At 45.3% G+C, this 12416-nt stretch overlaps 1 protein-coding gene and 1 long non-coding RNA gene across 4 annotated transcripts in view; one reads left to right on the top strand and one right to left on the bottom strand.

The window, feature by feature from the left end:
* LOC146785506 (uncharacterized) overlaps window positions 1–12416 on the bottom strand; it is a 691519-nt gene that overhangs the window by 629944 nt on the left and 49159 nt on the right. The gene's annotated exons all lie outside the window — the stretch shown is intronic.
* LOC146785507 (uncharacterized) overlaps window positions 1–12416 on the top strand; it is a 78034-nt gene that overhangs the window by 33021 nt on the left and 32597 nt on the right. Inside the window, exon 3 of the long non-coding RNA XR_014970429.1 lies at window positions 3329–3367. This is a non-coding gene — a long non-coding RNA (uncharacterized LOC146785507). The remainder of the gene's footprint in view (window positions 1–3328; window positions 3368–12416) is intronic.

Here is a 12416-nt window from a genome sequence, read left to right as displayed (position 1 = left end):
GGCTTCCTGATAGTTGGCTGCTATGGTACAAGACCCCATTCTCGTGTATGTAGGAGATTTCTGCTTGCGCAATGGTGAGGGCAGAGCAGTCGCACACACACTGGACTTCATTGTTTTTCAAATTTAAGCCACCACAAAGCTACTACAAAAAAACTGGTGAGGTTCTTCTATTCATCAACCAAACTGTGGTAAATAGTGTCTAAGTGACTAATCCATCATGCATAACTGTTCCTGGCTTTATTTACAGCAGGGGTTAATGGACACAAGAATTAAACCAGACCTTGTCAGGGCTAATCTTAGTTTTCTGAGATAAGCACAATTCGTTCTGCTGCTCACCTTCACTGTTGAGTGTTGAGGCGTTGCAACATCCCATAGTCGTCATCAGAATTGTGTTTGCATATTTCTTTAATAATGATGTCATGTACACTGCGTTGGTAAACACAAGTTTATTCGGTATACAATGCCTCCACCACCAGTCAGTATCCATTCCCTATCTACTCTGCCTACCATTTTAATTCCTCTAGTTCCACATCATGGTGATTTCACTTTCCACATAATGGATGCGTCACTACCGAACCTTACATACATTTTACCACAGCATGGCCTGAACAAATTGCATCAATCTTTGCCTAAAACTTTCATGTCATTGGACTGGATCCCAAAAAACTGTTTTGCAAAGCTGGAAAGTAGGCATACAGATCTGTCCTACACCTGAAGCTGTTGACTAGGCTGTGGCTGGAGAGTTTCAGAACAAATGATGGTGGTGGATCAACTGGGTCAAATTTCCTGGACTTCTGGGCCATGCTGCTGCTTCTCTGCTGGGCCCTGCAGTTTGGGTATCAATATCAGTTTTCCAGAACAAGGTAAACTCAACTGGCCATGCCTCATCTCCATGTGGACTGATGGTGCCATCATTGGTGTCAGGTAAGTCATTACTTGGGTACATGGATATGGCTGGGCACGTCTCGAGCTGGGAGGAAAAATGGAAGTGTGCACAAGCATGTTTTCTGAGATTGCTGAACTGCATATTTAAGTGTAAATCTGGTCTCTCCAGTCACTCAGTAAAGGGATCGTTTCTGTACTCGCCATTCCTCACTTTCAGTCCATTGCTTGTTCAATTCCTGACTTTAGCACTTACTTGCTAATTCATTCACTGACCTACTCATACCCTCGTGATGTCACTCAACTGGCTCACTCACTCAATCCCTAAAGAAGGACCCTGATTTGTGCGCTTACTGGTGAGAGGGTTCTAAACACCCAACTCTTCTTGTTGTCAGGGCAAATGTTTTTCACTGAGAACTGACAGCCTGCTACCACACTTCAGATAAGATCATTGGTTTATTCCTCCACTTGTCTGGATCCGGATATGACGTGATGGAAGAGGCAGGCCGTTTCTCTAGCCTTCGATCAGCACCGTGGGCCTTGAGCATTTCTGGTGACAGACTTGGGGTCACATGCAGCAGACCCGGGGAATGTACTCTGCAGCAAAAGGCTGCATCTTTAAAGAAAAGGCGAATCTGCATTAATTAGTGACGTTCATGGAAGTCACTTGGGCAAACAACAGCAGCAGTGGTATTTGAGCCTGACGCTGTAGATTGCGTGTGCAAGACACGGGCTGAAAGAACGTGGGCCAACGGTGAGAACAATAATCATCCTGTGTGCAGCACAAGGAGTCTTTGAGTACAATCACACAGGTGAACGGCGAGGCAGGCTTGGCAGAATAATTCTAATGTTGTAGAGACTTGTGTATAATGTACATCAAGGGTAGGAATCCCAATGGGGCGTAGAAAAACATTCATCCTTGCAAGGTCGATAAAATGAGTATCAAGTCTGATAGGCATCAAACGTGACAAGATAATACTCATTATACAAATTATTGCAGTTGAGTTCTGATGTCACGATTTCTGCCAGAGCACCGAGCCTGGGCCAAAGGCAGGTCACAGAGCACAATTAAATCTGCATTTTTAATGAGGACAAAGGGAACTGGCTTTTTCTTTTTTTGATATTTGTTTCCAAAATTGAAAACGTGATCAGCAGAAAGAAGATGTTTATGGTAACTTTTCCTTTTTTTTATTTATAGGTCCTTCGGGGAGAGGTAGGATCTCCGCATGTTCCTACACAATCTGAGCTACATCATTTTTACCCTGATTTACATGAACTAGTTCTAATATGTTTTTGCTAAATGTTACTAACTGCTTTTTGGTGTGTATAATTTTGCAGTACAGATTGTGCTATTATTTTTCTTGCCTGCAATAAATATGACAGAGTAAGACACTAGGGGCCTATTACGATGGTGGTCGGAAAGCCTCTGACCTTTGGTCGGAGGCTTTACAACCGTCATCGTCAGTTTCAATTCCGACCGGCTGATTATGAATCAGCCGGTCGGAAATTAAACCAGACGGTTATTCCGGCTGGCTTCCGACGAGTTCAAGGAGCCCGTCAGCTAGTCGGAGGCCGGCCCGTAATCCCAAAGGGCGGTCTTTTCGCCCTTGGGATTACGATGCATGTTTTTCCGGCAGGGTTGCCATGTGGCCTCTGGTTGGGGGCTGAGAAGGGCACCATAGCGGCGCCTGCCACCGGGTGCAGGGATTAACACCACCTCCCATTTCCCTATGGGAGCATGTGCTAAAGCCGGTTTACAGCTGTAACACATGCTCCCATAGCGAAATGTTAGAATGCGACCGAGCAGTGTTTGGTTGCATCCAAATCAGGCGGTCGGGATCGCTGACCGGAGGTTGCTCGGTCCCGCTTACGAGACGTGTCGGGCAGAAGCAACTCCGCCCGACATTGTAATCGGCCCCTGAGGATTTCATAATTTTTTGGGAAGGATGACACGTGACCATGTATTATGAATAATAAAAAAAACCTTCTGCACTACATTAAAAGGATATTGCAAGTCACCTCTGAATTCCATGACCTGATAAAAAGAAGTCGGCCTTTGGACTCGTTCCTCTGGTATTCGGACAAAATATAGAGTAAAAAATATCGAGATGCAGAAACATAACATTTCTAATATCGTCATCCACAAATATCATGATGCAGGAATATCGTTGACAAGAATATATCAATTTTCTACGGTAAGTAATATTGATGTTGACAATATCTGTGTTATTAATATTGTTTTACAAAAATATCTATGTTGTTAATATCAATATAAAAAATACCTATGTTGGAAATATCATTGACAAATATAATTGTTAATGATATTGTTTTTTATTTATATGTATTTTAGTATATGTATTAATTGTATATATTACAAATTGTATAATTATTGTTAATGTGTTTTAATACAGTTGTTTTAAAATTTTATTTCATTGTTTATTTTCAGTGTTGCAGCAGGCTGTGGGGTTTGTAAGGGTACAGAGAGGTAAGTAACATTATTTATAATTACTTAATAATTATTTTTTAATAATTAACTTTTTAATTGATAACTAATCATGTAAATTGTGTAATTGATTTATTTTTGTAGTTAGGTTTTAGGTGTGGGTGTGGCGTTTGTAGGGGTACAGGGTGGGAAGCAAAATAATTATAATTAATTGATAATTACTTTTTAATTATTAATAATGTAATAGATTATTAATTATTTAAATTATATAATAAATGTATTTTTTAAGTTAAGTTTTAAGTCCAGGTTGTGGGGTATGTAGGCGCCCAGGGTGGGAAGTGAATTCATTATAATTAATTAATAATTAATGTTAATTAACATTAATTATTTAATTGATAATTATGTAAATTGTGTGATTAAGCTACTTTTTAAGGTATATTTCCGGTGCAGGTTGCTGTGTTTGTAGGGGTAAAGGGTGCAAAGTTTATTAACATAATTAATTAACCAGTAGCGAATTATTATTAATTGTTTAATTGATATTTGACTATGTAAATTGTGTAATTAATATAATTTTTAATATATTAGGTGTGGGTTGTTGGGTTTTTGGGGTACAGGGTGGGAAGTTAATTAAGAAATTTGATAGTTAATTATCAATTTGGTATTAAATATTTAATTGGTAAATATGTAAATTGTGAAATTCTCATATTTGTTAAATTATATTTTAGGTGTGTGTTCTTTATTTTGTAGAGTTATAGGATGGGAATCTATTTAAGTAATATTAAATGCAAAAATATGTATTAATTTATTAAAAATTGTGTTATTTATTATGTAATGTGTTAATTGTGTTATACTTTTTAATTTCAATTACATTTTAATTGTTGGCTGTTATGATTGTGAGAATATAGGGGGGTCATTAAGTCCGTCCCCCATCAAATCGTATTTGGGACCGTCCGTCTACGAGGCAGCGGTCCACACGGCAAATTAGGATGCGACCCCCACCGTGGCGGTCGCTTTGCTCATGTTTTGCATTGTGGCGGGTGCTTCACTCTGCAGGACCCGCCGCAAGCCAAAACAGACATCCCACACATATCCCTGCACTATGTGGCAGGCACCATGCGGTGCCTACCACATGGTGTAGGGATATGTAGGGAGGCACCATAGGTGCCCCCAGGGCCTATGTCCCTGGCCCAAGGGGTTATGGGAGCCCTCTACAGGCCCCCAAATCCGTTTCCACCTTCCGTTTTGCTGCGGGTTGACTGCTGCAGAACGACCAGCAGAAAGGGATATTGTAATCCCTACGGCGGTGCCTGATAGTCATTGCCGCAATTCTGGGATTACAGGGAGGTCCGACAGGTGGATGGATACAGGCCACTTGTCAGGACCATGGCCTTCACCTGTCAAAATGCCATGGTTATATGGCGGACGGAGATCCCTGGTAAGATGGCTGAAAGACCGCCACCGACAGCCTGTCAGTGGCAGTCCTTCGGCCATCATAATGAGGCCCATAGTGTGGCATTTTAATTGAATTAATATTATTTATTGTAATTGATAATAATTATTAAAACATTTAATAATTATGTAATTTGTTTAATTTTTGTTAACATTTAGACATATAATTTTACAATTTAAATGTTTTTTTTTTTGTTATTTAATAGACTTGTTAAAATATGTTATTTGTTTAAAGTGAACTACTCTTGCTCTACTGTTGGACCAACTGGAGTGGGAATAGTAAATTTTACCCCTCCTGAGTCCAACGCAAAAATGTTACTCTTTAAGTAGGCTGCCCCAGCTTTGCCCTAGGCTGGACCAGAAAGCTTCTGCTTAAATCGCCAGGATACCCTCCGTGGTGACAGAGTGCTCTGCACGTACATATAACATTGGTGGGAAGGTGGAACTTGCCCTTTTCACTGCTTTGGCTTCCACAAGAGGGTCATTTATGGTTGCAATAGCTTGAGTCTGGAGTAAAACTTTGTAATGCGGTCTCAGGAATAAGAATGTTTATCTCCCATTTCTCTTCAAAACGTCATCCTTATTGGCAAGAAGTGTGGAAGGTGTACTAAGTTCAATGACCATAGGTTGTGCTTCCAGTGCTTCACCCCACATGGTACTGTGCCTTACAAAAGGAATATATTCTCCAATGTTAGCAGTGAATTAATGAGTAAGTGGAGACAGATGTGCTTTTCTGCCATATCCTAATCCACATTTACAAGGTTCATATTAAAGGAGTTCTCTATTTTTGGGGATTCTGTGCAATGCTTTTACACCATAAACTAATCTGGCTTAGTAAACCTTTCATGGCTTTTGCCTATCCAGAAAGTGTTTGTGTATTTTGTGGTTGCACAGAGTATGCAGTGTCACTTGTTTTATTGGATAGAACAGCAGTCGCCAACAGTGGGGCTACACTGCAATGGCGGAGAAGCGTCACCCCACTGCCTAGCTCAGAGCCAGCAGATGTTCAATAAAACAATGTTCTTGCATTGTTTTATTTTGCATTTACTGGCTACGAGCCAGCTCTGTAGGGAGGGGCAGGGCCTAGGCATGGGAGGGGGAGAAAGAGTGCTACGCGCACTCCCTATGTGCCCATGTGTGTTTCGCCGGCCGTCTCAGGCTGACCAAAACACACATGCACACTTAGGTTTTCTACAGCCCAGCTGCATTGAGCAACCGGGCTGGAAAAACCTCCACAGACTCCTTGGCCTGAGCAGGGTGTCTTTTCAGCCCACTCAGGTCAATCGCTGCGCTACTCTGTAGCACGGGGAGTCTGTTCCAGGGGCTGCTGGGACCCAGGAAGAGGAGAGGCGGCGAACGAGTTGCGATGCTGGAGGTGGCTGGCGGCTAAAGGTAAGTTAATAAAAATAAATCTATTATTTCTAACCCCCACAACACCTGCACGACCCCCCGGGTTACCCCTCCTGCCTCACCACCCTATATTTGTGGCATTCACCACTGGTCTCCAACCTTTTGTGTAATAAAAGCTACATATGTGCAATGAAAATCATCCTGAGCTACTAATATTATAAGTGTTGTAACAGTACCATGTCAGAAAAGATTACATCACTGAGCACTATATGCATGTTTACTGGAACTGATCACCTCAGTGCATCAGGCATGGTTGCCAGCAGTAATTTATCAAAGAAAGGAAATATTATTAGTAATACAGCCCCCTAAGAATGCATGGTTTTTCCCTCCATTGATCAGCTGCAAACATATTTTGAAAATTCTGCCATCTTTCTCCAAACCAAAGGAAATGATGGACGGAGCATTGAACATTGCAAGCACTCACCCCCAGTCAACTGATCTGGGTTTAATGCATCACCGTTCTTTAGCCCACTCTGCCACCCCAGTTCAGACATGGCCATATGCAAATCAGTCTGACCCTGTGCCTCATGGGAACAGTCCAGCCCGAACTGCCAAGCCATGTCTTCCCTGGACCGGAAACAAGCTTCCTAGGACCGGTTGCTGGCATTTCAGCCGTCTTCAGCCAGGCTTGCTTGAATCCAGAGGCAAAGTGAGCAAGGGACTCACGTCTGAGCATACCCTGCCAACTTATGGCGAACAAAGCAAAAACCAAAGGAAATGATGGACGGAGCGTTGAACATTGCAAGCACTCACCCCCAGTCAACTGATCTGGGTTTAATCCATCACCGTTCTTTAGCCCACTCTGCCACCCCAGTTCAGACATGGCCATATGCAAATCAGTCTGACCCTGTGCCTCATGGCAACAGTCCAGCCCAAACTGCCAAGCCATGTCTTCCCTGGACCGGAAACAAGCTTCCTAGGACCGGTTTCTGGCATTTCAGCCGTCTTCAGCCAGGCTTGCTTGAATCCAGTGGCAAAGTGAGCAAGGGACTCACGTCTGAGCATACCCTGCCAACTTATGGCGAACAAAGCAAAAACTAAAGGAAATGATGGACGGAGCGTTGAACATTGCAAGCACTCACCCCCAGTCAACTGATCTGGGTTTAATCCATCACCGTTCTTTAGCCCACTCTGCCACCCCAGTTCAGACATGGCCATATGCAAATCAGTCTGACCCTGTGCCTCATGGGAACAGTCCAGCCCGAACTGCCAAGCCATGTCTTCCCTGGACCGGAAACAAGCTTCCTAGGACCTGTTTCTGGCATTTCAGCCGTCTGCAGCCAGGCTTGCTTGAATCCAGTGGCAAAGTGAGCAAGGGACTCACGTCTGAGCATACCCTGCCAACTTATGGCGAACAAAGCAAAAACCAAAGGAAATGATGGACGGAGCGTTGAACATTGCAAGCACTCACCCCCAGTCAACTGATCTGGGTTTAATCCATCACCGTTCTTTAGCCCACTCTGCCACCCCAGTTCAGACATGGCCATATGCAAATCAGTCTGACCCTGTGCCTCATGGGAACAGTCCAGCCCGAACTGCCAAGCCATGTCTTCCCTGGACCGGAACGAGCTTCCTAGGACCGGTTTCTGGCATTTCAGCTGTCTTCAGCCAGGCTTGCTTGAATCCAGTGGCAAAGTGAGCAAGGGACTCACGTCTGAGCATACCCTGCCAACTTATGGCGAACAAAGCAAAAACCAAAGGAAATGATGGACGGAGCGTTGAACATTGCAAGCACTCACCCCCAGTCAACTGATCTGGGTTTAATCCATCACCGTTCTTTAGCCCACTCTGCCACCCCAGTTCAGACATGGCCATATGCAAATCAGTCTGACCCTGTGCCTCATGGGAACAGTCCAGCCCGAACTGCCAAGCCATGTCTTCCCTGGACCGGAAACAAGCTTCCTAGGACCGGTTTCTGGCATTTCAGCCGTCTTCAGCCAGGCTTGCTTGAATCCAGTGGCAAAGTGAGCAAGGGACTCACGTCTGAGCATACCCTGCCAACTTATGGCGAACAAAGCAAAAACCAAAGGAAATGATGGACGGAGCGTTGAACATTGCAAGCACTCACCCCCAGTCAACTGATCTGGGTTTAATCCATCACCGTTCTTTAGCCCACTCTGCCACCCCAGTTCAGACATGGCCATATGCAAATTAGTCTGACCCTGTACCTCATGGCAACAGTCCAGCCCGAGCTGCCAAGCCATGTCTTTCCTGGACCGGAAACAAGCTTCCTAGGACCGGTTTCTGGCATTTCAGCCGTCTTCAGCCAGGCTTGCTTGAATCCAGTGGCAAAGTGAGCAAGGGACTCACGTCTGAGCATACCCTGCCAACTTATGGCGAACAAAGCAAAAACCAAAAGAAATGATGGACGGAGCGTTGGACATTGCAAGCACTCACCCCCAGTCAACTGATCTGGGTTTAATCCATCACCGTTCTTTAGCCCACTCTGCCACCCCAGTTCAGACATGGCCACATGCAAATCAGTCTGACCCTGTGCCTCATGGGAACAGTCCAGCCCGAACTGCCAAGCCATGTCTTCCCTGGACCGGAAACAAGCTTCCTAGGACCGGTTTCTGGCATTTCAGCCGTCTTCAGCCAGGCATGCTTGAATCCAGTGGCAAAGTGAGCAAGGGACTCACGTCTGAGCATACCCTGCCAACTTATGGCGAACAAAGCAAAAACCAAAGGAAATGATGGACGGAGCATTGAACATTGCAAGCACTCACCCCCAGTCAACTGATCTGGGTTTAATCCATCACCGTTCTTTAGCCCACTCTGCCACCCCAGTTCAGACATGGCCATATGCAAATCAGTCCTAGGACCGGTTTCTGGCATTTCAGCCGTCTTCAGCCAGGCTTGCTTGAATCCAGTGGCAAAGTGAGCAAGGGACTCACGTCTGAGCTTGGCAGTTCGGGCTGGACTGTTCCCATGAGGCACAGGGTCAGACTGATTTGCAAATGGCCATGTCTGAACTGGGGTGGCAGAGTGGGCTAAAGAACGGTGATGGATCAAACCCAGATCTGTTGACTGGGTGTGAGTGTTTGATTGGTTCTGATGCTCCGTCCATCACCACTCCCTTTTGTACCGCTTTGTTCGCCATAAGTTGGCAGGGTATGCTCAGACGTGAGTCCCTTGCTCACTTTGCCACTGGATTCAAGCAAGCCTGGCTGAAGACGGCTGAAATGCCAGAAACCGGTCCTAGGAAGCTTGTTTCCGGTCCAGGGAAGGCATGGATTGGCAGTTCGGGCTGGACTGTTCTCATGAGGCACAGGGTCAGACTGATTTGCATATGGCCATGTCTGAACTGGAGTGGCAGAGTGGGCTAAAGAACGGTGATGGATCAAACCCAGATCTGTTGACTGGGTGTGAGTGTTTGATTGGTTCTGATGCTCCGTCCATCACCACTCCCTTTTGTACCGCTTTGTTCGCCATAAGTTGGCAGGGTATGCTCAGACGTGAGTCCCTTGCTCACTTTGCCACTGGAATCAAGCAAGCCTGGCTGAAGACGGCTGAAATGCCAGAAACCGGTCCTAGGAAGCTTGTTTCCGGTCCAGGGAAGGCATGGCTTGGCAGTTCGGGCTGGACTGTTCCCATGAGGCACAGGGTCAGACTGATTTGCATATGGCCATGTCTGCACTGGGGTGGCAGAGTGGGCTAAAGAACGCTGATGGATCAAACCCAGATCTGTTGACTGGGTGTGAGTGTTTGATTGGTTCTGATGCTCTGTCCATCACCACTCCCTTTTGTACCGCTTTGTTCGCCATAAGTTGGCAGGGTATGCTCAGACGTGAGTCCCTTGCTCACTTTGCCTCTGGATTCAAGCAAGCCTGGCTGAAGACGGCTGAAATGCCAGAAACCGGTCCTAGGAAGCTTGTTTCCGGTCCAGGGAAGGCATGGTTTGGCAGTTCGGGCTGGACTGTTCCCATGAGGCACAGGGTCAGACTGATTTGCATATGGCCATGTCTGAACTGGGGTGGCAGAGTGGGCTAAAGAACGGTGATGGATCAAACCCAGATCTGTTGACTGGGTGTGAGTGTTTGATTGGTTCTGATGCTCCGTCCATCACCACTCCCTTTTGTACATCTTTCTCCAAACATCATCATGTGATTTATAAAAATATGCACATTTCCGCCTCAAATACACTATTTTTAATGTTGGGATACACATAGTGTGCATCGCGGTTTTCTTAGTGCCGTTTGGTTCTTGCCGTTTATGAAGGGCAGACGCTGTGATGAGTTACTTTACAACATTTTTTTACCACAATCTAACTGTCTTCCTTCTGGCATTTGCAACCGTTGGTTTGGTTGCTGTTCTTTCCCAACTGCGGCTTATCTCATGCATTTCCCGCACTGGTCAACTGGAGGATCCTCTGTGACGACATGCTCTTCATCACGTTATGGCCAAGTTTCTCTGTTTGGCGCACAATTGAGCCGCGAGCCATCCTGCACTGTGCGCCATGTGTGCGGCCATCTTCTGCTCCTTCAACGTGTATAAGGTATTCTGAAGCTTTTCCGTTTCAAATCTGGTCAATGCGCCATGCTCTTTCGCGTGACACGCAACTTGAAATATGGCTATCCAGTGGACAGAACCATTGGAGGAATCCTTGACTATGCGTGTATTGTCCTCCTGTATTTGCCGATGGACCGCATGATTGTGTCATGCACTTGCTCTAGGTATGTACCAGTGTAATGCTGCGGGCATGGACAGAACATTTAGGTGACCACTCCCGCGTTATTAGATGTGGCTTCCATGTGGCTCTTAGCCCAGTGTTCAAATACATATTTATCATTGCCCGCTGTTTGCCTGCATGCCTCTCCATGATGTTCGTCATCCTCCACCTTGTGCATTTCACCATATGCCTCGCACTAGTCCATGTAAGGCATTGTACATGGACCTGGCCTTGTGCGCGACTTGCACACATCCTGCTCGTTTGTGTATTATTGTTTATGTGACCCTCAGTTCTTACACTCCAGCACGGACGATCCTGGAGGCAGTCGACACGATGATTGGACATGTAAGATCCTCTGGTGCTTACAAGGACATGCTCCGTTTCTGTGCCACACTCTACTTTTTTTTCCTCGATTGTGATTTGTGGCTACATGGTTTTCAGGTTGTCCTTCCTGGGGTTGTTCAGAGAGATTTGGTGACACACTCACACTTATCTCCTTCAGGCAGCTAATAAAACATTTGTGTATTTCATTATGCATGCACTTTGCCACCGCCTGTACACATGCATTGAGTACACACCTGCACACAGGTTCATTATTTCACGTTCAAGGACATTGTGTACACTCCTTCTGGGGTTTACTTCACATGTGTACTCCTACATCTCTTCCTTCCCTGCATTGGGATGACAATGGGTTCTAGCCCCATTAGCTTATACACACATTTGCCTACTTGCTTTGTGTTAATTACACTGTACGTTTCCCTACACAGGGATGGGAATGGGTTTTCACCCTTCACAGGGCACTGTTACATGGGTTACAGTCCCATTCACTCTCACATCGCTACCGTCACACAGGGTGCGTTTTATGGGTCTTTGTTCCATTCTTATTCTACATGTGACCTCTACACGGAGGTTGTCACTTCACGGGCTTTCACACTATGGGTCACAGTCTCATTTTCAGTGCTCCTCGCGCTCTTGCATAGGAGTAGACGACGGTCGTGGGTTTTAGTCCCATCGGCTGATTTTGCCTTTCTACATTTAGTCACATTGCTGTTTTTTACGCAATGGTACTCTCTTTGTTGATTTCTATTGTCTTTTTGAAAATTGGGAGAGGATCAGTTGCACTTTTGTATTTCTTTTCCTCTTCTCCGTTTTCTCTTAGTACCAGCTTTCCTTGTGATGTTATTCATAATTTTCTACCTTGGATTCTGGATTTACTTTGCCTGTTGTCTTGCTTTGTCTCCAGCCTTCCCTCGTTCTCATTTTCTTTCTTCTCCTTCCCTGTTCAGGAGGAGATCCGTTATTCCCTCTTCTTTGTGTCTGTGTGTAGGCTGGTGTCCGGTTTGCGTCATGCCTTATTCTTCCTTCCTTTCTTGCCTGCCTGGCCAGAGGGTATGTTTGGTGGTTGTCTTTGGAATGTCTGTTCTCTCTTTCTCGTATTTCCTCCCTTTCTTCTCTCTGTCTCCTTCTTTCTATTTTGTTGTTGTTGAGGATGTGGCCAAAACATCAGGGGGACAGGTGTCTTTTGGCAGGTGTCAGTTTAAAACTGCACACATAGGCCACAAT

The sequence above is a fragment of the Triturus cristatus genome, chromosome 11 (assembly GCF_964204655.1).
Source record: "Triturus cristatus chromosome 11, aTriCri1.1, whole genome shotgun sequence".
NCBI lineage: Eukaryota > Metazoa > Chordata > Amphibia > Caudata > Salamandridae > Triturus > Triturus cristatus.
This window is presented reverse-complemented; position numbering and strand designations above follow the sequence as displayed.